At 50.6% G+C, this 20,815-nt stretch overlaps 2 non-coding genes and 1 pseudogene across 2 annotated transcripts; 1 reads left to right on the forward strand and 2 right to left on the reverse strand.

The window, feature by feature from the left end:
- LOC144738377 (uncharacterized) overlaps nucleotides 1–20,815 on the forward strand; it is a 277,849-nt pseudogene that overhangs the window by 173,339 nt on the left and 83,695 nt on the right.
- TRNAA-CGC (transfer RNA alanine (anticodon CGC)) lies at nucleotides 17,911–17,982 on the reverse strand. The gene has a single exon. It is a non-coding gene; the product is annotated as a tRNA-Ala (tRNA).
- TRNAA-UGC (transfer RNA alanine (anticodon UGC)) lies at nucleotides 19,637–19,708 on the reverse strand. The gene has a single exon. It is a non-coding gene; the product is annotated as a tRNA-Ala (tRNA).

The following is a 20,815-nucleotide window of genomic DNA, read 5'->3' on the forward strand; positions in this document are numbered from 1 at the left end:
CTCCCTCCCGATACGTTTCCATTCATTGGCTACCACAGCCTGATAAGCTCTCCCCCCCCCCCCTCTCCACCTCCCTTCAACTTGCTTATAAGGGATTACATCTTGAATCATTGCTTCACTTGATGCAGCTAATTCGGCTGTGACGGTCCCACCTGATGACGGAGACTTGTGTTGCCTCCGAAACGTCGTGAATTTTATTTTGTTTTGTTTTATTTTACTTTCATTAATTTTAATGTTTTTACCTACGTGACTTTACCGAAAAAACCTGAGAATATGAATCATTGCAGTCACGAAAGCTTCAAATCTAGAATTCAAAAGATTGCTAAATCTGAGCGTTGTTCCAACCTCCACAGGCCATCCAACTTCAAACAAAATCTACTCCTTCCCAACAACATGGACGGACAAATCACGTGGGCTGAGATCTTGGATGACTATGAGGGTAAGTCCCAGATACCTGCATCACATGGATTATATGCGGAGGAGGAGGCTCCTTGATGAATTACTTTTCGTAGACATAGCTTGGTGGTAATGGGAAGACATAATGATCGAGTGTGGCAAAGAGGATGGGTTTAGATTTGAGTTTCTGCCATCTTTGTTCAAACTCGGGTCTCAAGCTTACGTAATTTACGGTCTCAAAATGCCGACAAAAACATGACTTGTAAAGTTTTACTGCCATGTGATGACTATTTCTCAATAGCAGGTCCTGTTGTGTGGTAAGAGGTAATTACTGGCATCTCAAAATTAGTTCTGTAAGTTTCCATGTCCTTCGTTCTCTAATTAATTACTCGTCCCTTGAATGAATTTTCTGTTCTTCATAGCCCGGGAGTCGGCGTGCCAGTCAACCACGTGGGGGGACGTTATGGATAAGGTGGACCCTTTCCCAGGCCAAAGTTACAAGAATCGCTCCCCAAAGGTGTGTATGGGTTCTAGATTTGAAGCTTTCGTGACTGCAAGGATTCATACTCTTAGTTATTTCGGTAAAGTCACGTAGGTATAAAATGAAATAAAAATTTATAAAAAATAAAATAATAAAAATCACGACGTTTCGGAGGCAACACAAGTCTCCATCCCAGGTGGGACCGTCACAGCTGAATTTGCTGTATCAAGTGAGGCAGGGATTCTAAGATGCAAGTTCTTAAATACAAGTTAAGGAGGGAGGAGGGGGGAGGAGCTTATCAGAATGTGGTAGCCAATGAATGGAACGTATTGGGAGGGGGCGGGGCTAAAAGAGAGCACGATGTGTATGGGGTCTGTAGGGTTAAAACACATGACATTGTCTCGAAAACTAGCACACCATGTCACCACACCATCACACCAAAATATCACGACACCAATTCTCCCCATCACCTTTCTCATCACACTACACGACCACCAATTCAATACACCATATTAGAGCCTCATCATGCCTCTATACCATCACAATACACCATCTCTCGAGAACATTCCACTACTTCTCCTCTCCATATCACAACACCATGTCCCAACACCATCACCGCATCTCTTCACCGTCCCACTCTTGCAGGCACTTGAAGTGGCCATTTATTACCAATGAAGACAGAAGGATATCAGGCAGTCACATGAATTATGTCTGTGAGTTGATTGGAAGTTGCCATTACAGTTCCCCACTATTGGCGCTGCAGTGAAGTTTGTCCAGAGTATGGGCTTCCAGATATTTATAATGGGACATTCTGTGAAAACTATTGCCAGTGATGATTATTGCCAACAATTGCTATGAAACCGTCACAATCGAGCAAAGTCTTGAGTGCATGCATGGGGTTTATGAGGATATATGAGGATGTGACATGTATTTTCATTCTATAGGAGTTGGGATATTTAGGGGTTAGTACTACACGTACAATGTGATACAAGTATTGATGGATAAGACATTGTGTTAACATCAGGTGATAGTGTATATTCAAGTGTGTACTAAGCAGGTTTGAATGACTGAATGTGGATGGCTGCATCTGTACCTACATGTGTGAGTATGTTTTTTTGTTTGGGTTCATGTGCACGTCCACGTTTGCATGCCTGTGGGTATGAATGTCTGCTTGCATGTGCATGTCTGAATGTTCCTTTGCTTATCTTTGCTTGATCAGAGGATAATTGGGGAGTTGAAGGACGTCAGCGGGGTGAAGCATCTCCAGGAAAAGAACCTTGGCAAAGAAAGATGCACCATGGAAGAGGAGCGCCTCTTTGAAGTGCAGCGCATTGCCAGGGCGAAGTGCCGCACAGAGGAGAAATGCTTCCGAGACTATCTCCTCAAAAAGCGCCTCATTAAAGTGAAGTACTTCATTGATGAGAAGCATCATCTCGAGATGAAGTGTGCTGAGGAGAATAATCTGGAGGAGGAAGAGGAGGAGAAGTGTCTCGCCAACGTGAAACGCGTCGAGGAGGAGAAGCGCCTTGAGCAGGAGCAGCGCCTCGCCAGCATTGCTACCATCACCACCACCGCCACCGCCGGCACCTCCACCCCCACTCCTGCCACCACCACCGCCACCACTGCCACTGACGCTGTTTCCGCCACTGCCACAAAACCCGCCACCACCACTGCCACCACCGCCGCCACCGCCGCCACCACCACCACCGCCACCTCCGCCACCACCACCACCGCAGTAACCACCACCGCTACTGCTGCCGCCGCCACCGCATCCACCGCCATCACTGCCACCACCACCGCCACGACCGCCGTCACCACCGCCACCGCCACCACTGCCATCACCGCCGCCACCACCGCCGCCACCACCGCCGCCACTGCCACGACCGCCATTACCACCGCCACGACCGCCGTCACCACCACCACCATCGCCACCACCGCCACCACCACCACCGCCAACGCCACCACCGCCGCCACCACCACCGCCAACGCCACCATGGCCTCCACCGCAGTAACCACCACTGCCACCGCTGCCGCCACCACCGCATCCACCACCACCACCGCTGCCACCACCGCCACCGCATCCACCTCTGACACTCCTGTGCAGGGCCTGATTGCTCCAAGCTTTGGAAAAGAGTGCTTCCAAGCAGAGAAGATGGAGAAGAAGACAGAGGTGGAACAGGAAGAGGAGAAGGCGGAGGTGGAGGTGGTGGAAGAGGTTGAGGAGGAACAGGAGCAGAGAATGGAGAAGACAGAGAATGGAGAAAAGATGGTGGTGGAGGATGAAGAGGAGGAGATGGAGGACGAGACAAAGCAGGAGGTGGAGGAGGTGCAGGTGGTGGAGGTGGTGATGCAGAGAAAGAAGAGGAAGCGAGGGGGCCTTGCTCGCGTGGCGAGAGCGATCACCTCCCTCCTCCGCCGCGTGCAGCTTTGTGGTGGCATGTCCACCACACAGTAGGGGTGGTTGTTGTGGTCGTGGATCGCTGCCAACCATGACCACTACCACCAGACTACCCACCCACCCCGTGATACATGCCACCCACCCACACACCCCGTGATACTCGTCACACACACACCACATTGTTTCCTGGAGAGACGGGGCCACGGACCACAGCTGTGGAAGGAATCTGAGCAGCAGATGCCAGGACTACAGTGGAGAACGACTGCTATCAAGACACCTCACACAACAAACACACACGGGACTAGCCAAAAAACATAGCCGTCCCCATCCTGGGCCCCTTCCATGCTGGTTTTCATCCAGGCAGTCCTCATGGGGTGACCTTGCCATGGTTTCCAGGACATGGAAGGGGCAGCTGACCCAGGATGAGAGAGCTAGAGGGGTCTGGTACAGACAATAAACGAAACCTGCCACGTGGCAAGCCCCAGGGCCACTCATGTAAAGAATAAGATTCAATACCCTTGTTGTTGCTGGTACTATAAAAACTTTGTGAAATAAACCCATGATGACACAACATAACGTTGAATTGCTTGCAAGTGCTGTCTGTGTTGGGTAAATGTGCCTTGGCTCGGATGCGAGGTGTCCCAGCTGTGTGTGTGGCAGTACAAGTGTAATTAGCGACTTCCACGAAACGTCACATAGAGGGTACTTCTTTTTTTCTCACAGTGGGCACAATACAGGCCAACACTGGTTCTTCCTCTCACTGAATAGAACTCTCGGGAATAACACCTCTAGTGGCTTCACGCAGAGCCGATCACTCAGCGTGGTCCCCTCGCCCTCACTCGTCTCGCCGCTGGCTGGCGGCATGATAATGACGGCGATGGAACCATTCAGGAGATCTTCCACGTGGCCAGACGACGGAGAGAGATTTCGGTGAACAGCGACACAGCCAGGACCCAGGACCCCACACGAGCCCCGAGCTCCGGGTCCGCTCCCCATTATATTCCCCCAGGTGTGGCTAAGCCCCGCCTCCAGCCACGCCTTCTCGTGACGTAGCTAAGCCCCGCATCCAGCCACGCCCTCTTGTGGAACCTTCAAGCAGGTTCCCAGAGCATTTCGACTAACCCCACCTGTTTCCTTTGCCCCAGATACGCCTCCTTCCCTGATTGGCTGTTACTTCTGTGCCTGTACCCGTAAATGCCTTCCCAGGACAGCACGTGTCACTTTGTCATGTCGACAGGTGTAACCCTATCATTACACAAGGACACACATTTGAGATACGTTTTGGGAAATGGTCCTTCTTCAGAGCAAATACAAATAGTGGTGGGAAAATATATTCAGGTGAATCGCCTCCTGCACAACACTGCCACTCTACTCCACTACCCCACTGCCCCAATGACCTATTTCCCTCTGCCCCTTTGCCGCACTGCTCCCTCTGCTCCACTGTCCCACTTCTCCTCAGGTCCAATGCTCCACTGCCCTTCTGCTCCACTGCACCTCTGCCCCCCTTCTGCCACAGCAGTTGAAACAAATAGTTGAGTTTCTTAAACCCCCCTGCCTCTGTCCACCTAGCAGTAGAAATGGGTATGCCACAATCGAGCAGCAAGGTGTGTGTGGTGGGTTAAAGTTTGGGTACTCCTTCCTCTTCTAAAACACCTGCCCAATGTGGAAGAGTAGACCAAAATATCGTCTAAAGGGACTCTCTAGAACTTGGTCTTGTAGAAATTCTTCCTGCCACCAGAGTTATTAAAAAGCAATTGCAGAATTGTGCCACCACTCAAATATCGAAATTGTTTTGACAGAATATTCAAAGAATGCTGCTGCTCACGATACAGGCTTCTGCTGGATAACCAGGGTTTGAAACCTGGCACCCGCCAGTGATCAAAGCGGGTTCTCTAGTCTAGCAAGTTAAGGATCTCAGCCCAGTTGGCATTGACTCTGTAGTGGCAAAGCATTTGCTGCTGGCAGAAAAGAAGATCTGTGGCGTACGGCAGTCCTGTCGTCAGCAAGCCAGGATGTGCACGAGGAGGATCTCGGGGAAATGTTACAGAGGGGCCCACCAGAACCCGCTAGTAGGTTCCAGAAAGGGGGCGTGGCTGGGGTGGAGCGAGTCCACGTGACAGTGTAAGAGAGGCCCCTGTGGGGCACCTTGGGGCTGTGTTTGGAATGTGAACCCCGTTGTGCTGCTGTAGTCCATCGTCGCCATTCTTCTCATCGTCATCTCCGTCTCCACCATCTCGGAGCGCCGCTAGTCAGGCAGCCTACCGTCTTTCCTGGCTGAGTAGCGTCGCCATATAATAGATGGTCGAAGTATTAAGTGTGTTAATTCCGTCGGTGCTCGTTAATAAATAAGTCCTTCCAAGTCTTATCGTCTCCGAGTTAGTCACTACATCTGCACAAAATAACCCATCACATGGCTGTAATGTGGTTCTACACTTAATTTGGATAATTTCCATCTATAAGAAGAACATTGTTTCGACCAACGTTACTCCTACTTAAAGAACAGGTGGGAAAGTCCTGCTTTGTACTATGCGGACCAGAGGGCACTTGCAGTGTACTCAGAATTAGCTCTGTGATATCAGCTTCAGTGGGCCATTTTCCAACACTAGGCTTGCAATGGTCTGCTAGAGACACTAATGGATAATTGGTTCCATGGCAGGATGGCGACATCCCAACCCGGGTTAAAATTTGGGAAAAATTCGAACATGCGGGTTTATGAATCACATACGTTGCAGTTGTATTATCACTCCAGTGGTTTTTCGGCATGTAGGTAGGGTAGATGTGAAGTTTAATAACATTGTGTACCCGTCCTTTTTAACGACAAAGTAAAGATTCAGAGTGGATGTACATCCACTATCGTTACTATCCACATACAAATATGTATGTGGATAGTAAGCTTGTGTACCGTACCACGTCGTTGTCCACTCATTGACATGCTAATTTTTTTCTCTGCCCCCTCCCTCTCTCCGCCCCCGCCCCCTCTCTATATTTAAGGCCCCGTCACAGCGACGACCTCTCTATTTGTGCCGATACGTGTTCTCTCTCTGTGTATCTTTATGATGTCTGTCTGCTTATATGTCTGTCTATAGTTTTCTGGTTAGATTTTTGTTGCTATTTCTTTTATACCTGATGATGATTGCTTGTGTTGCAATCGAAACGTCGTAGTATGCTATTATTTAATTTATTATTTTATCTTTATACGTGACTTTACCGAAAGAACCGAAGAATAATTCCTGCAGTCACGAAAGCTCCAAAATTAAGATTAAATATAAAACACACCCATTGCATGGAATTGTCCAAGTGTCCAACAATGTCATTACGAACAACGTGAGATCGTCAAATCTGGGGGGAGCATTAAGGATCGCAGCGTTGATAGATCAGTGTCTCTCACACAGACACTCAACCAGAAGCATGTCGACACACACACAAAGACCAAAAAAACCCATATAGCCTTCGTGAGACTTTTGGAACAAGTGCTGTTAGCAAGCACAAAACCTTTGTTCACGACTTGGCCTATCAAGGATTTTGCGTTCAATTGTAATATTTTTTTACATTTACAATCCACATATCAATCAACATAGTTTATCTAATCTGCCCATTGTAATTAAATCTTAATATGTATGTACATCCCACTGCATAATTGTACGCTTCCGTTTGAATAAAGATCTACATCTCCATGCATAAGTCCGTGCTTCCTGTGAATTTGCTAATATTCACCCGACAATGTCCTCTAAACTGCTGCAAGTGTAGTAAGTATCAGGAGGCTTGACGACAGGGTCGGAGGCACACTTATTTATTGACACCAACTTGTGCACAGTAATGGGTACACACAATACTTAAGGGGGTATCGTCCCCTTCACTCGGCTACAGGGATACACAACTTCTAACCCCGCTAACCTATGCCCAAGTCCTCCACTACGGAGCTAGGGGAGGCTACCTATCCCAGCCCTGGTCAAGCTGGGATCCCGGCACCCTGAGTCTCCAGACCGGCTCGTCAGTCTGGGCTCTCGGGGCCACGCCACCGGCTTGCCCTGGTCGGCCCTGATAAGGACAGCGAGCCAGGGGAGCTCTGGGGCCTATGCTAGCTGGTCTTCCGTCTTCGCTGGTTAAAGCTGATACCCCCCGACCTCGAGCCCTCCGGCTCACCACCTTTTATAGTACTCGGCCCCCGGGAGGGGCCCGTGGGGGATGCAGGTGCGGACGTCGGTGTGAGCACCTCCTATGTGTACGGCCCTAACCACGCCCCTTGTGTTTGTTGGCCATCTGCTCCCATACACAATTACACCTCTACATCACCCTCCCCCCTGTACAGCTCGCAGCCGTCCCCGGCTGCAACAAAATCAGAATAAAGGTGCATCCCTCCTCAAACCCGTGTGTGCCTCGCGTAATTTTAACAAGAACAATGACAACCATAACAACAACAACAACAACAAGAAACAGGTAGAAGAAGAAAGAAAAGAAAAAATATAACCTGGCGCACCCTCCCGAATAAATACCCCATTCCGTAAAACCACCATATATATACACGCGCCCCAGGCGCCTCCCCCCCCTCGTCCGCAATGGCCCCCCAACGGCTGACCTCACAATAGTCTGCGCGTTTTGGCGCGCGTTCTCGCGGCGGGCCCGTCACAAGGGCCCGTCTCGGCCTGCTCAGTGGCGGTTGTTGACGGTCCGGGTGGGAGAGAGTCTGGTGCCGCTGCCGAGCGACCCCCGACCCCCCCGGGGGGGGTTGGCGGTCGCGGAGCCGTCACTCCAGTTGCACCTGGAGATGGCACAGTTGATGTCAGGTTAGGCGAGAGCAGCGACGTCGGGGAGTCGGCGGACCCCTCACACGTTTGGCCATGCGTGCGTGTGTGCGAACCACGGGGCGGCGCAATGAACGGTTTCAACCTTGAGGGGTGCACGTACCACCGACGCCTCCCCCATTTGACGCGTACACATTGCGGCCGCAAGACCTGTACGACCTCCACGGGCCCCCGCCACGGCCGTACCAACTTTGACGAGGTCGCCAGCGGCACCTGGGGACAGTGCAACCATGCCCTGTCCCCTGGTTTCCATTTGAACACATGTACCCGCCCCAGCCGAAGCCTCTCGTTCGCCTGCTGGCGGAGTTCAGAATTTTGCACGGCCGCTTCCCGCACCTCAGATAATTTGCCGATATTAAATTTAACGTGTTCGGACAATGTAGACTTTGCCTGAGGCGCCGAGAGCTTCAGCTGGGTCGTCACAGGGGGGTTAGCCTCGCGGCCATACATTAAAAAGAAAGGGGAAAATCCGGTGGCCGCATGGGGAGCCATCCTGTAGGCTTGCAACAAACCGGCAATGCGAAGGTCCCAATCTGTCTGGGATTCTGATACCTGCTGGGACAGCATGGACGTGATGGTCCGATGCAGCCGTTCCACCATCCCGTCAGTTTGTGGGTGATACGGGGAGGTCCGAATTTTCTCCGTAATCAAGAGGTCGCACACCTCGCGGAGGAGTTTCCCCGAAAAATTCTTACCCTGGTCAGTAAGCAGCCGTTCCGGAGCACCCTTGTCGAGGACATAGCCCTGGACAAAGGCCTCCGCGATGGCTGCCGCCGACTGGTTGGCCAGGGGCCAGACCATAGGCCATCTCGTGAAGTATTCGACCCCTGTCAATAAATACCTATTCCCCCTGGGTGTAGCGGGAAATGGCCCGAGAATGTCTAGAGCAACGAGCTCGTTAACCCGGGAAACCTTTATGGACTACAGCGGAGGGTTGGACCCCCTTGCAGGTGGCTTCTGCTGCGCGCATTGCGTGCACGACCCCAGGAGATCCCCCACGTCCTTTGCCATGCCCAGCCAGAAGAAATCGAGCTGGAGCGTGGCAAAGGTCTTGTGAACCCCCAAGTGCAGAAGCCGCTCATGAACAGCCCATACCACCTTACCCCTTAATGCTGCAGGCACCACGAGCCGTTGGCGGCGGGATTTTCCGTCCCAGTGCATTAAAAGACCCTGGAACAACCCCCACGAGTCAACGTTCGCTACCCCCTGACCAACCCCCCCAGTGCGACGGCGCAGAGCGAGGAGGGAGTTGTCCTCCATTTGGAGGCGTCCCCATTCCACGACCGACAACCCCAGCAACAAATCCCTCACTTCTTGCTCGATAGGACCCGAAGCCGAAGGCGCATCGGCGGCGGCCACGAGGACCGAATCGGTGGAGACGTTCGGGGGCCTACAACGCCCCGAACCCAAGAGGCAAGCGCACTCCGAAGTGGGTGGCAACCGCGACAGGGCATCAGCGTTCGTGTGGCGGACGCCCTTACGATATGTGGTGACAAAGTCGTAGTCTTGGAGAATCTCCAACCATCGAGACAACTGGCCCGATGGTTGTTGAACCCACAGAGCATACTGTAGAGCCGCATGATCTGTACGGACGGTGAAACGCCGACCGTACAGATACGGGCGGTACTGCTGAATGAAATAAACAATTGCCAATAATTCCCGACGGGTAACGCAGTACCGTTGTTCTGCTGGAGACAGTACCCGACTACCGTAAGCCACCACATGCTCTACGCCCCCAACGAGCTGGGACAGCACGCCCCCAATGCCCGTGTTACTTGCGTCTGTATCGAGCAAGAAGGGTTGTGAGAAATCTGGGTAATTCAACGGCGGAGCCTCCACCAGGGCATTCCGGAGGGCGTGAAAAGCAGCCTCCTCCTCTGGCCCCCAATGAAACCTGACTCCCTTGGACGTCAAGGCATGCAATGGTTTCGCGATCGTAGCGAAGTCAGCCACAAACCGCCAATAGTACGACGCGAACCCAATGAAACTCCTGACCTCTCCCACCGAGGTGGGAGTCGGCCAGGAGCTGACGCATTCCGTTTTGGCGGGATCAGTGGATATCCCCGAGCGCCCAACAATGTGACCCAAATACCGCACCGATTCGCGGAGCAAATGGCACTTCTGCGGTTTAAATTTCAAATTGGCAGCCCGCATTTTGAGAAAAACAGCACGCAACCTCTGGAGGTGTTCCTCGAAGGATTTGCTAAAGACGATGACATCGTCCAAGTAAATTAAACACGAATCCAATTGCAAGCCTGCCAAGACCAGTTCCATTAACCGCTGAAAAGTTGCCGGCGCAGAACGTAAGCCCATCGGCAAGCGGTTAAATTGGAAGAGACCTTGCGGTGTACGAAAAGCAGTCTTAGGTTTTGATTCGTCATCCAGAGGAAGCTGCCAGAATCCAGATAGTAAATCGAGGGTGGAAAAGAATCGCGCCCCCGCCAAGGCATCGAGCGACTCATCCATTCGAGGAAGCGGGTACGCATCTGCCACAGAAATTTTGTTCAATCGCCGAAAGTCGACACAAAACCGCAGTGAGCCATCGTGTTTTTTCACCAAAACGATCGACGCGCCCCACGGGCTGTTGGAAGGGGAAATGATATCGGAGGCTAGCATGTCATCAACAGCCGATTTGACATGATCCTTTTCTGCGGGGCTCAACCGAAAGGGATTTTGGCGGATTGGCGCGCTGTCACCCGTGTCAATATGGTGTCGCAGCAATTTAGTACAACCAATATCAAATTTGTGTTGACTAAAAACGTCGGCAAATTCGTTCAGGAGAACTCGCAGCTGCGCATGCTGCGAGTCGGACAGGTCCACTGATCCCGCGCAAAGCGCATCCAGCCATCCGTCATCACAGTCCGAATGCGGTCACGACGGAGGATCGGTGTTTACCTGACCCACGAGTGGTTCCTCATAGGGTACCGGCGTTGCGTGTGCAAGCACGGTCCCTTGAGGAACCACGGCCGTTCGCGATCCTACATTAAGGACTGCAATGAAGGGGTCCCCATCCCCTTTCACCATGGTCTGAGCCGCTAGCAAATCGGGTCCATTGACCCCGGCCCGAGATGGTCCCAACAAGACCCCCCGATCCGCAACTCCTTCAGCAAACGGCCGACGCAACCTAAGAGGGACGAGCATCTGCGCCCCCGGGGGTACGCGCACAGTTTTTGTCACGATCGCCTGCACGGTGGCAAACGCCCGACGCTCCGTGGTGGGGGAAGACAAAAATGTAACACGTCGGCCCGACGGGAGCTCGATGCACCCCTTGTCAATCAAGATACGAATGGGCATTTTGGCCAAGAAATCCGTCCCCAACAGGCACGGAACCGCGAGTGAGGAGGAAACCAAAACAGGCCCGGATAATTTAATGTCTCCAATGCAAATTTTGGCGCGGATTTGCCCAATAATGCCCAGCGAGCCCCCGTTAGCAGCATAGCATGGCACGTCAACGGGGAGCAAGGGACGACTTTGAACGGGAAGGATGTTATAAATCAAATCAGATATAATGGTCGCCGATGCCCCTGTGTCAATTAAAATCCGCACCTCTACCCCATCAATATGACCGACCACAACCGACGATCCCGCCGACGCTGCAACGACACGATGGGCGAGCTCCGACCACTGACCCGGTTGGAGCGCTCGCCGCATTTCAGAACAAACGGGCGTAACGGCCGGCGATTTTCGAGCCCTGTTCAGTTGAGCGCGTGAGTGTGTGTCGGATGTGTGCATGGGCCAAACGTGTGAGGTGCCACGACTCGCCGTATTTCTCTGCTGGAGCTTGGGTGGAGACGGCGCGGCGTCCTGACGAGGTGTCGCCCCACGCTGACGGGGAGCCCGGCATCCTGAAGCAACGTGGCCTTGCAGGCCACAGTTGTAGCAGCGTGTGAGCGCCCCAGATGGCCTGGGCTGCTCCTGGCGGCTCGGTCCATTCCGAGCCTGTGGTGCTGCCGATCTCCATTCCTCCCGCCGCTCCACCCCGCAGACCTCCTCCGATGGGAGGGTGGTGGCCGCCATGGCATGGCCGGCCACCCCCTTGGCGGCCTTGCGACGCAGGGACCGCAAGCCCCCGTGGATGTGGCGCGCGACCAGCAGGGACGACATCTCTGCGTCGTCTTGAGCCAAGACGGCGACGTCCAGCTCATCAGCGAGTAGCAGCAGCTTTTCAGCCACCATGGCGTCCACTCCCTCCTCGTCCATCCGCGGAAAAGCTGCCTTTGCCAGGGCCAGGAGAGCCATCCGGAAGGCCAGGGGCGATTCGTTGGCGCCCCGATGCCGATCGTGGAACAGCTGCCTGCAGTCCGAAGGCGGCCCATAGACGGCTGACAGCAGATGCCAGGGCGTCGTTGTCCAGCATCGCCGGCAGCGCGCATAGTGCCTCGGCGTCCGTCCAGTTCGCCATCTCTTGATGAGCGATGAACCGCCTTTTGAAGCCGTCCCAGTCTCCGTCCGCACCCACGAATTCTTTGAGAGGCGGCAGTCGCTGCTGTAATGCGACGTCCGTGGCTGCGGATCGCGCTCCGTCGCTCCCAGCAGATGTTACAGTGTGGGCGGGCTGCGAGCATGGCATCGCCGGTCGCTCTTATGTTGACGCGCTGGCCGGTGCTGATGATGTCACGGCTTGTGCTTGGCCCTCAGCAGTCACCTGACGCGGGCCGGCCCCGCCCTCTGCCCGCACTGTAGTGATGGCGGGAAATTTAACCGCGAGCCGCGTCGGGGTGGCAGGAAATGTCACCGCGCGTCGGCTGCTGTCGTCGTCCCGCGCAGCCCCTCCAGCCCCCAGCCGCGTGATCTCTTCCAACGCGGCGGCCGCAGCGTAGAGCAGCTCCGCCAGGCGGGAGTGAGCCAGCCGAAGTCTCTCGGCCGACGCATCCCCCCCTTCCTGTCGTAGCAGCGCGGGTGTACTCGGCCCCGGCTGCTCCGATCCGACCTCGGCCATCTCTGGTGGCGATTCGGCCGCGGTGTCCTCCATCTCCGACTCCCTGGTACGTGTCGTCCCTCGTGTGTCCATCGTTGAACGTTTTACTTCTGACCCCAGATGTAGTAAGTATCAGGAGGCTTGACGACGGGGTCGGAGGCACACTTATTTATTGACACCAACTTGTGCACAGTAATGGGTACACACAATACTTAAGGGGGTATCGTCCCCTTCACTCGGCTACAGGGATACACAACTTCTAACCCCGCTAACCTATGCCCAAGTCCTCCACTACGGAGCTAGGGGAGGCTACCTATCCCAGCCCTGGTCAAGCTGGGATCCCGGCACCCTGAGTCTCCAGACCGGCTCGTCAGTCTGGGCTCTCGGGGCCACGCCACCGGCTTGCCCTGGTCGGCCCTGATAAGGACAGCGAGCCAGGGGAGCTCTGGGGCCTATGCTAGCTGGTCTTCCGTCTTCGCTGGTTAAAGCTGATACCCCCCGACCTCGAGCCCTCCGGCTCACCACCTTTTATAGTACTCGGCCCCCGGGAGGGGCCCGTGGGGGATGCAGGTGCGGACGTCGGTGTGAGCACCTCCTATGTGTACGGCCCTAACCACGCCCCTTGTGTTTGTTGGCAATCCGCTCCCATACACAATTACACCTCTTCACAAGTTTGGAGGATTAAACAACAACTTACAGTCTGAAGAATCAAAATGATGTTGTCCAGTTTAATTTGGACTAAGAGGTGCAAATTTATACTTTACTGACTTTGTTTTATAAATACATTTAAGGACACTCGTGATGAGCGGGGTGCTTCTAGAAAACGAGGTTGTTTTGTTATAATTTTTGTCAAAAACTTTGAACAATCATCCGAATGGTTTAGCGTGGATTATAATAAAGTTACGCAAAAAAAAAAACAATTGTCACCTTTTGGTCTGTAACATACGACCTTCGGTGTGTATATACACCAGTGTGTTTGTGTTCAAAATTTTGCGCGTGTTTAATATTTTGGACGTGTTTTTACGGTAATTCCATTGAATATTGAGGGGTTACCAGCCTCTCGCACCCGTCCAAATACCTCGTGGGCAGCTGTGGTGGCTACGAGCCTTCCCTCCGGGACATTGCTCACATCCACCGCAGCGTTACCGTCCGGCACCGTCAATGAAGGAAGGGAGTTGTTTTTGCAAAACTTTACTCGTGGCAGGGGAATGGCAAAAAATAGGGAGTGCCTCCTTCTAATCAACAAAAAACAAATTAAGGGGGCGTGGGAGCGTGGCGTAAGGTGTGGAAAGCTGTAAGTCACAGGTATCATTCGAATTGGGTCAATGACACCAGCACACAAATGGTGGGGTCGTTTGGAATGATGTTGCATTAATGAAATATGAATTTCTCGACGTTTTATTTCATCATCTTTAAATTAAATTTTTGCTTTAAGAATTTACAATCTGCATATCTAGCAACAGAGCTTCGCTAATCTTGCCATTGAGCTTAAGCCTGAATACATATATATTCATCTCACCCATAATTCACATTCATTTGCTAATATTCACCCTGCAATATGCTGCAAAATGCTGCCAGTTTAAATGCGTTACGAGGGAAATGCAGACTGAAGCATTAAAATTGTGATTTGGACTTTGAGGTGCAAGTTTATACCGTGCTGACTTTTATAAATATATTGAAGTTCTTGTGTTGATATGAGCGCTACAGAACAATCAAGGTGATTTGTTTAATTTAATCCACGCAAATTATTACGATTGCTGTCATACACTTTTAATGATAATCGACATGGTATTGCCTGTAAGCGTGTGTGTATTTACACTGCTGTGTAAGTACACTTGACTTTGACTCGTGTGTGTACGTGTTTGTTGTAAGCATTGTACAGTTAACGGACGCTCAGATAACTTTAAAAAATCCGATTTTTATTAATCTGCAAAAAAATATTGACGTTAATATTGCTGTACATGCACACTCGCGTGTGTGTAGAGGTAGTGTAGTGGTTAGCGCACAGCTCAATTTTCGCTCACGTTAAATTCATGCTCACGGCCAACACCAGCGACGATTATCTGAACAGTATGTAATTTAATGTTGGGTTTGTCGATGGCAGCATATAGAACGGGGTAGACCCGTGTGATGTAAGGGGGAAAAGTTTGACTGGAAGCATATTATATTTTTTGCGACAGAGAATTGTAATGTATTACTTACTGTATGTAGCTTAGCTTATTGGAGAGTATATTTAGTATACTGATGATACTATGTAGTTTATACTTTAGTTTTTTACGTGGTTGTTTAGTTACTGCAGCTAGATACTATTAACATTCCTTCCCTTTATTAATGCTACCCCTATCCCCTCCCTTTGATGCTGCTAATCCTGCATAAATGCACGGGCATAATATGACTTTGAAACACCCCGCCCACCTCCTACGCATTTCACAAGTAGTACTAATCACTAACTTGCATATGCTAAATTCCTCTTGATATGCAAATTAATTTGTCAAGGCGCTCTTCCCCTTACAACCCAGCTTAAATATACGCTCCAAGCGTGGTGGTGTTTCATTCAGACACTGTCTCCCCGACAGACCTGGTCTTCACCTGAGGACGGCTGTGTGCGTTGTGGCCGAAACGTCGTGAGAATTATTTTATTGTGTTTTATTTTTATTATTTCCCTTATAAGTGACTTTACCAAAAGAACTAAGAAGATGATTAATCGATGTTTACGTGTTTGATTTGAGAATATTTTATAACTGTTGCATTCCTGAAAGTGATATAAATTTCCTAGTTTGTTAACCGTTTGACCAAGCGAATTGATAAAAACATTTAATGCGAGTTTTACTGTTAATATTCTTGCAAATCAATACAGACCTGATTTGTTTTTAAACATGGCTGATCGTACGTTATTGCTACCATATCCTTCCTTAAAAAAACACGGACGAGTAGACATGTACACACGAGTGTGCATCCAAACACTGCTGCATTTAAAAAGCGGAGTGCATATGTAGTGGTGGTATTGACGTGCGCCGACTGTGACAGTGATGGATCACGGGGCGGCGCGGGGTGCGGGGTTGGGCACGCGTTGTGGGCGTGGTGTGGACGCGCGCGCCGGGAGTGACAGATGACGGGGCGGCGCGGCGTGGGTGGTGAGGCACGATGAGATGTGGGAAAAGAGGATCGTAGCCAGCGCCCAGCGATTGGTCGAATAAGTGGGTGCTCGCAGCGACGTCCGCAGGTGGGGTATAAAGGGGGACGCGCGAGAGCACTCGGGGAGAGTTACCCAGTTGAAGACCCGAAGACGGAGCTGAAGACCTAGTGCCCCGAGACCCCTAGTCCCGCCGTCCTTGTGGGGACCGGGGCCCTGTGTGGCTCGGAGGCGAGGCTGTGGGACCCGGGGTCCGACGCCCCCGTGGGTCGGGCTGGGGACCCACAGTCGAGACGGATACCCCGGGCAGGGAGTGTCCCGAGTAGCTCAGTGGCGTTAGTCGCCGAGTAGCTAAGTGGATGTTGGTCATCCGAGTAGCTCAGTGGCGTTAGTCGCCGAGTAGCTAAGTGGGTGTTTGTCACCCGAGATACTAAGTGGATGTTGGTCATCCGAGTAGCTCAGTGGGCGTTAGTCGCCAAGTAGCTAAGTGGGTGTTTGTCACCCGAGATACTAAGTGGGTGTTTGTCACCCGAGATACTAAGTGGGTGTTTGTCACCCGAGATACAAAGTAGGTGTTAGTCACCTGTGAACGAGTTTGATAAAATAAAGAGTGTGTTACCCGTGAAGTCGTCTCCCGCCGAGTTACTACATTACACATACACACACGAGTGTGCATATACAGGGTGTATATACAGATATACAACGCAGTGTACATACACAGCAGTGTACGCACACAAGGATTGCGTTCCACTGCGAACACGCACGATTGTACATACATATGCACACATACGTGTACGTACACACTCGAGTGCTCGTCTTGTTGTGGTGTTTCCTATGTTGTGGTTTATGGTATACTTAAACGCAGTAGTACAAAATGTGCAGTTCACACCTATGCACCCTTAGCCCATTGATTGTGATGATGATGAATAACATATTACTAGATCTAACAAATAAACGAATGTACACGTTACAACTAAAACAATAAATATGCTCATCGAGTTTTGATTTGGATTGTGCGGTTAAATACTGTAAATAGCTATTCAAATTCATTGAGATTGCACATTCAGCAAATTCTAATGCGGCCACAATGCGATTCTAAACACGTTCCGTCGGAGTGGGCAGGTAGGAACTTGGTTGGACAGCACATTCGTGCACGACAGAAAGCTCGCGGTCACGTGATGCACTTCAACCAATCCCTGAACGTACATGTTCGGGAGGGGCGATGCACGACAGACAAATAATCCCTGGTAGGCAGTGTGAAACTGTTGCTCCTACCTGTATAATTGCACTCGTTGAGTTATCCTTCAGCGATGAGGACTCCAAACCGATTTTCTTCTCACCCACTCCGTTCGACCACCACTCGGCAGGTCACAGCAATTTTCTCTCGGCTTCCTCCACGCACTGTTCAAATTTGGAAGTCCATCTTACGGTTTTAATTCTAATTATCTTGCTAATTTCTATAAATATTTTGATTTCACACTTGATGATGATTGCTTGTGTTGCAGTCGAAACGTCGTGATAATTTTGTTTGATATTTTTATTATTTTATTATTTCCCTTCTACGTGACTTTGCCCGAAAAAAACAATAATATGAATGCCATAAACATGTTAACTCTTATGTACTACAACTTTGATTGTCGTGCTGTTCATTGCTGACCGTATGACATGTTGGTCTTCTGGATCTATGCTCAGCAACCATAACGAATGAAAACAAGCAGACGTTTTGTGCAGGCCACGCATATTCCTTCGAGCAAAATTGTTTACTGGCAAAATATCACCTCGTGGAGTTGCCGGGGATTGAACCCGGGGCCTCACACATGCGAAGCGTGCGCTCTACCACTGAGCTACATCCCCATGGTGGCTCTACCTGGGCTCAGTTCCACCTCGTTACGGGGTGAAACGTCGTCATCAGCTTCTTCCTCTCCCTCGTCACCCCACTCACTCTCCTTTTGGCCCTGGACCCTGTACACTTCGAGTCTGCACAGAGTCCAAGCAAAATGTATTTCTTTGAAAGAAATAGAAATAACAAGCATACATGTGGATCGATACTATGATGCTTTCCCAATTTATTTATTATTGGAAATATTTAATTCGGAAATACAAAAGTGTTTTGGATGCTTTTAAGCACTGGTTTTCAGCTCCGAAATTTTAAGTAAACCATTTGCATCGCTAGTTATACAAATAGCAAGTTCCTGAAATCAACACAAATTCACCCTCAGGTATCGTTCATATAGGATTATACTGGTAGGAAGCACCTGGTTCCACCAGCCCACAGGGGATTATTGTGTGGAGAGGGGAGGGTGGTGAGGGGCTGGGTGGGGGAAGGTGGGGTGGGGAAGGTCTGGTCACCCCGTGGTGCCCTTATAAAACTCAACGTTTAACCGACTCACGCCGGCTTGTGCCCAACCTCACTGTTGGCCATATTTGCGAAATACACCACGCCGCCGTTGACCCTGGCCATTGACCGAGTAAACCAACGTTCCTTCCAGCTCCCTCTGCAGGAATCTGTTTACGAGAGTTCATGTGCACCCCGATTACAGGGACATGGACACAGCCAATTGATTTTGAAAATCAACCTTTGTTGGAAACATAAATAAATAAATAAACTTCCAACATGGATTCCAGATATGCTAATTTTCTCTGCCCCCTCCCTCTCTCCGTCCCCGCCCCCCTCTCTATATTTAAGGGACCGTCACAGAAACGACCCCTCTCTCTGTGCCGATATGTGTCCTCTCTCTGTGTCCTTGTGATGTCTGTCTGCTTGTATGTCTGTCTATAGTTTTCTAGTTAGATTTTTGTTGCTATTTCTTTTTTTATGCCTGATGATGATTGCTTGTGTTGCAATCGAAACGTCGCTATTATTTTTATTTATTATTTTATCTTTAGACGTGACTTAACCGAAAGAACCAAAGAATAATGGATTCCAGATCCAACATGGAGATTCCGGGGATTGACCCCAGGGCCTCACACATGCGAAGCGTGCACTCGACCTCTGAGCTACATCTCCATTCTGGTTCTACCGGGGCGCAGTTCCACCTCGGTGCGGGGTGAAACTTCGTCATCAGCTTCTTCCTTTCCCTTGTCACCCCACTCACTCTCCTGTTGGCCTTGGATCCTGGACACATCGAGTCTGCACAGAGTCCAAGCAAAATGTATTTTTTTGAAACAAAAGAAATAACAAGAATACATGTGGATGGATACTATAATGCTGTCCTAATTAATTTATTCTTGGAAATCTTTAATTCGGAAATAAAAGTGTTCTGGATACTTTTAATCACTGGCTTTCATCTACAAATGTTTAAATAAACCATTTGATCACTGTGTGCATCGCTAGTTATAGAAATAGCAAGTTCCTGAAATCAACACAAATTCATCCGAAGGTATCGTTCATATAGGGTAATATTTACGAGAGTTCATGTGCACCCCTATTACAGGGACATTGACACAGCCAATTGATTTTGGAATTCAAACTTTGTTGGAAAAAATATTTAAATAAAAGCTTCCGAGATGGAGATGCCGGGGATTGAACCCAGGGCCTCACACATGCAAAGTGTGCGCTCTTCCACTGCGCTACATCCCCACCACGCTGGCAGCCAGCCAGGTAGCCAGCCCCCTGAACTATCGGCCCCTCCCCTTACCCCCCCTTCCTTAGGCCCCTCCCCTGAACACTTCCCCCCTTAAGCCCCTCCCCTGACCCCCCCTCCCTTAGGCCCCTCCCCTGAACCCCCTTCCCTTAGGCCCCTCCCATGACCCCCCCTCCCTTAAGCCCCTCCCCTGACCCCCCTTCCCTTAGGCCCCTCCCCTGAACACCCCCCCCCCCATATCCTTAGGCCCCTCCCCTGACCCCCCCCTTAGGCCCCTCCCCTTACTCCCCCTCCCTCAGGCCCCTCCCCTGAACCCCCACCCCCCTCAGGCCCCTCCCCTTACCCCCCCTTCCTTAGACCCCTCCCCTGACCCTCCTCCCTTAGGCTCCTCCCCTCTCCGTACCCGGCAGTAGGTCTCCACCAATCAAAGAGCTGTTTATGTTATATATTTATTTATGCACGACAGACAGACAGTCAGACAGACAATAAATCCCTGGTGGGCAGTGTGGAACATTGTTCCTACCTGTAAAACGAATTAAGGGGGCGTGGGAGCGTGGTGTAAGGTGTGGAAAGCTGTAAGTCACAGGTATCATTCGAATTGGGTCAATGACACCAGCACACGAATGGTGGGGTCGTTTGGAATGACGTTGCATTGATGAAAGATTAAGTTCTCGACGTTGCATTTCATGAACTTTACATTCAATTGTTATTTTTGGAAATTACAATCTGCAAATCTAGCAACAGAGCTTCGCTAATCTTGCCATTGAGCTTAAGCCTGAATACGTATATTCATCTCACCGCATAATTTGCATTCATTTGCTAATATTCGCCCTGTAATATGCTGCAAAATGCTGCCAGTTCAAATGCGTTACCAGGGAAATGCAGACTGAAAAATTAAAATTGTGATTTGGACTTTGAGGTGCAAGTTTATACCGTGCTGACTTTGTTTTATAAATATATTGAAGTACTTGTGTTGATATGAGCGCGACAGAACAATCAAGGTGATTTATTTCATTTAATCCACGAAAATTATTACGATTGCTGTCATACACTTTTAATGATAATCGACATGGTATTGCCTGTAAGCGTGCGTGTATTTACAC

The sequence above is a fragment of the Lampetra planeri genome, chromosome 82, assembly GCF_965212315.1.
Source record: "Lampetra planeri chromosome 82, kcLamPlan1.2.h2, whole genome shotgun sequence".
NCBI classification, from domain to species: domain Eukaryota; kingdom Metazoa; phylum Chordata; class Hyperoartia; order Petromyzontiformes; family Petromyzontidae; genus Lampetra; species Lampetra planeri.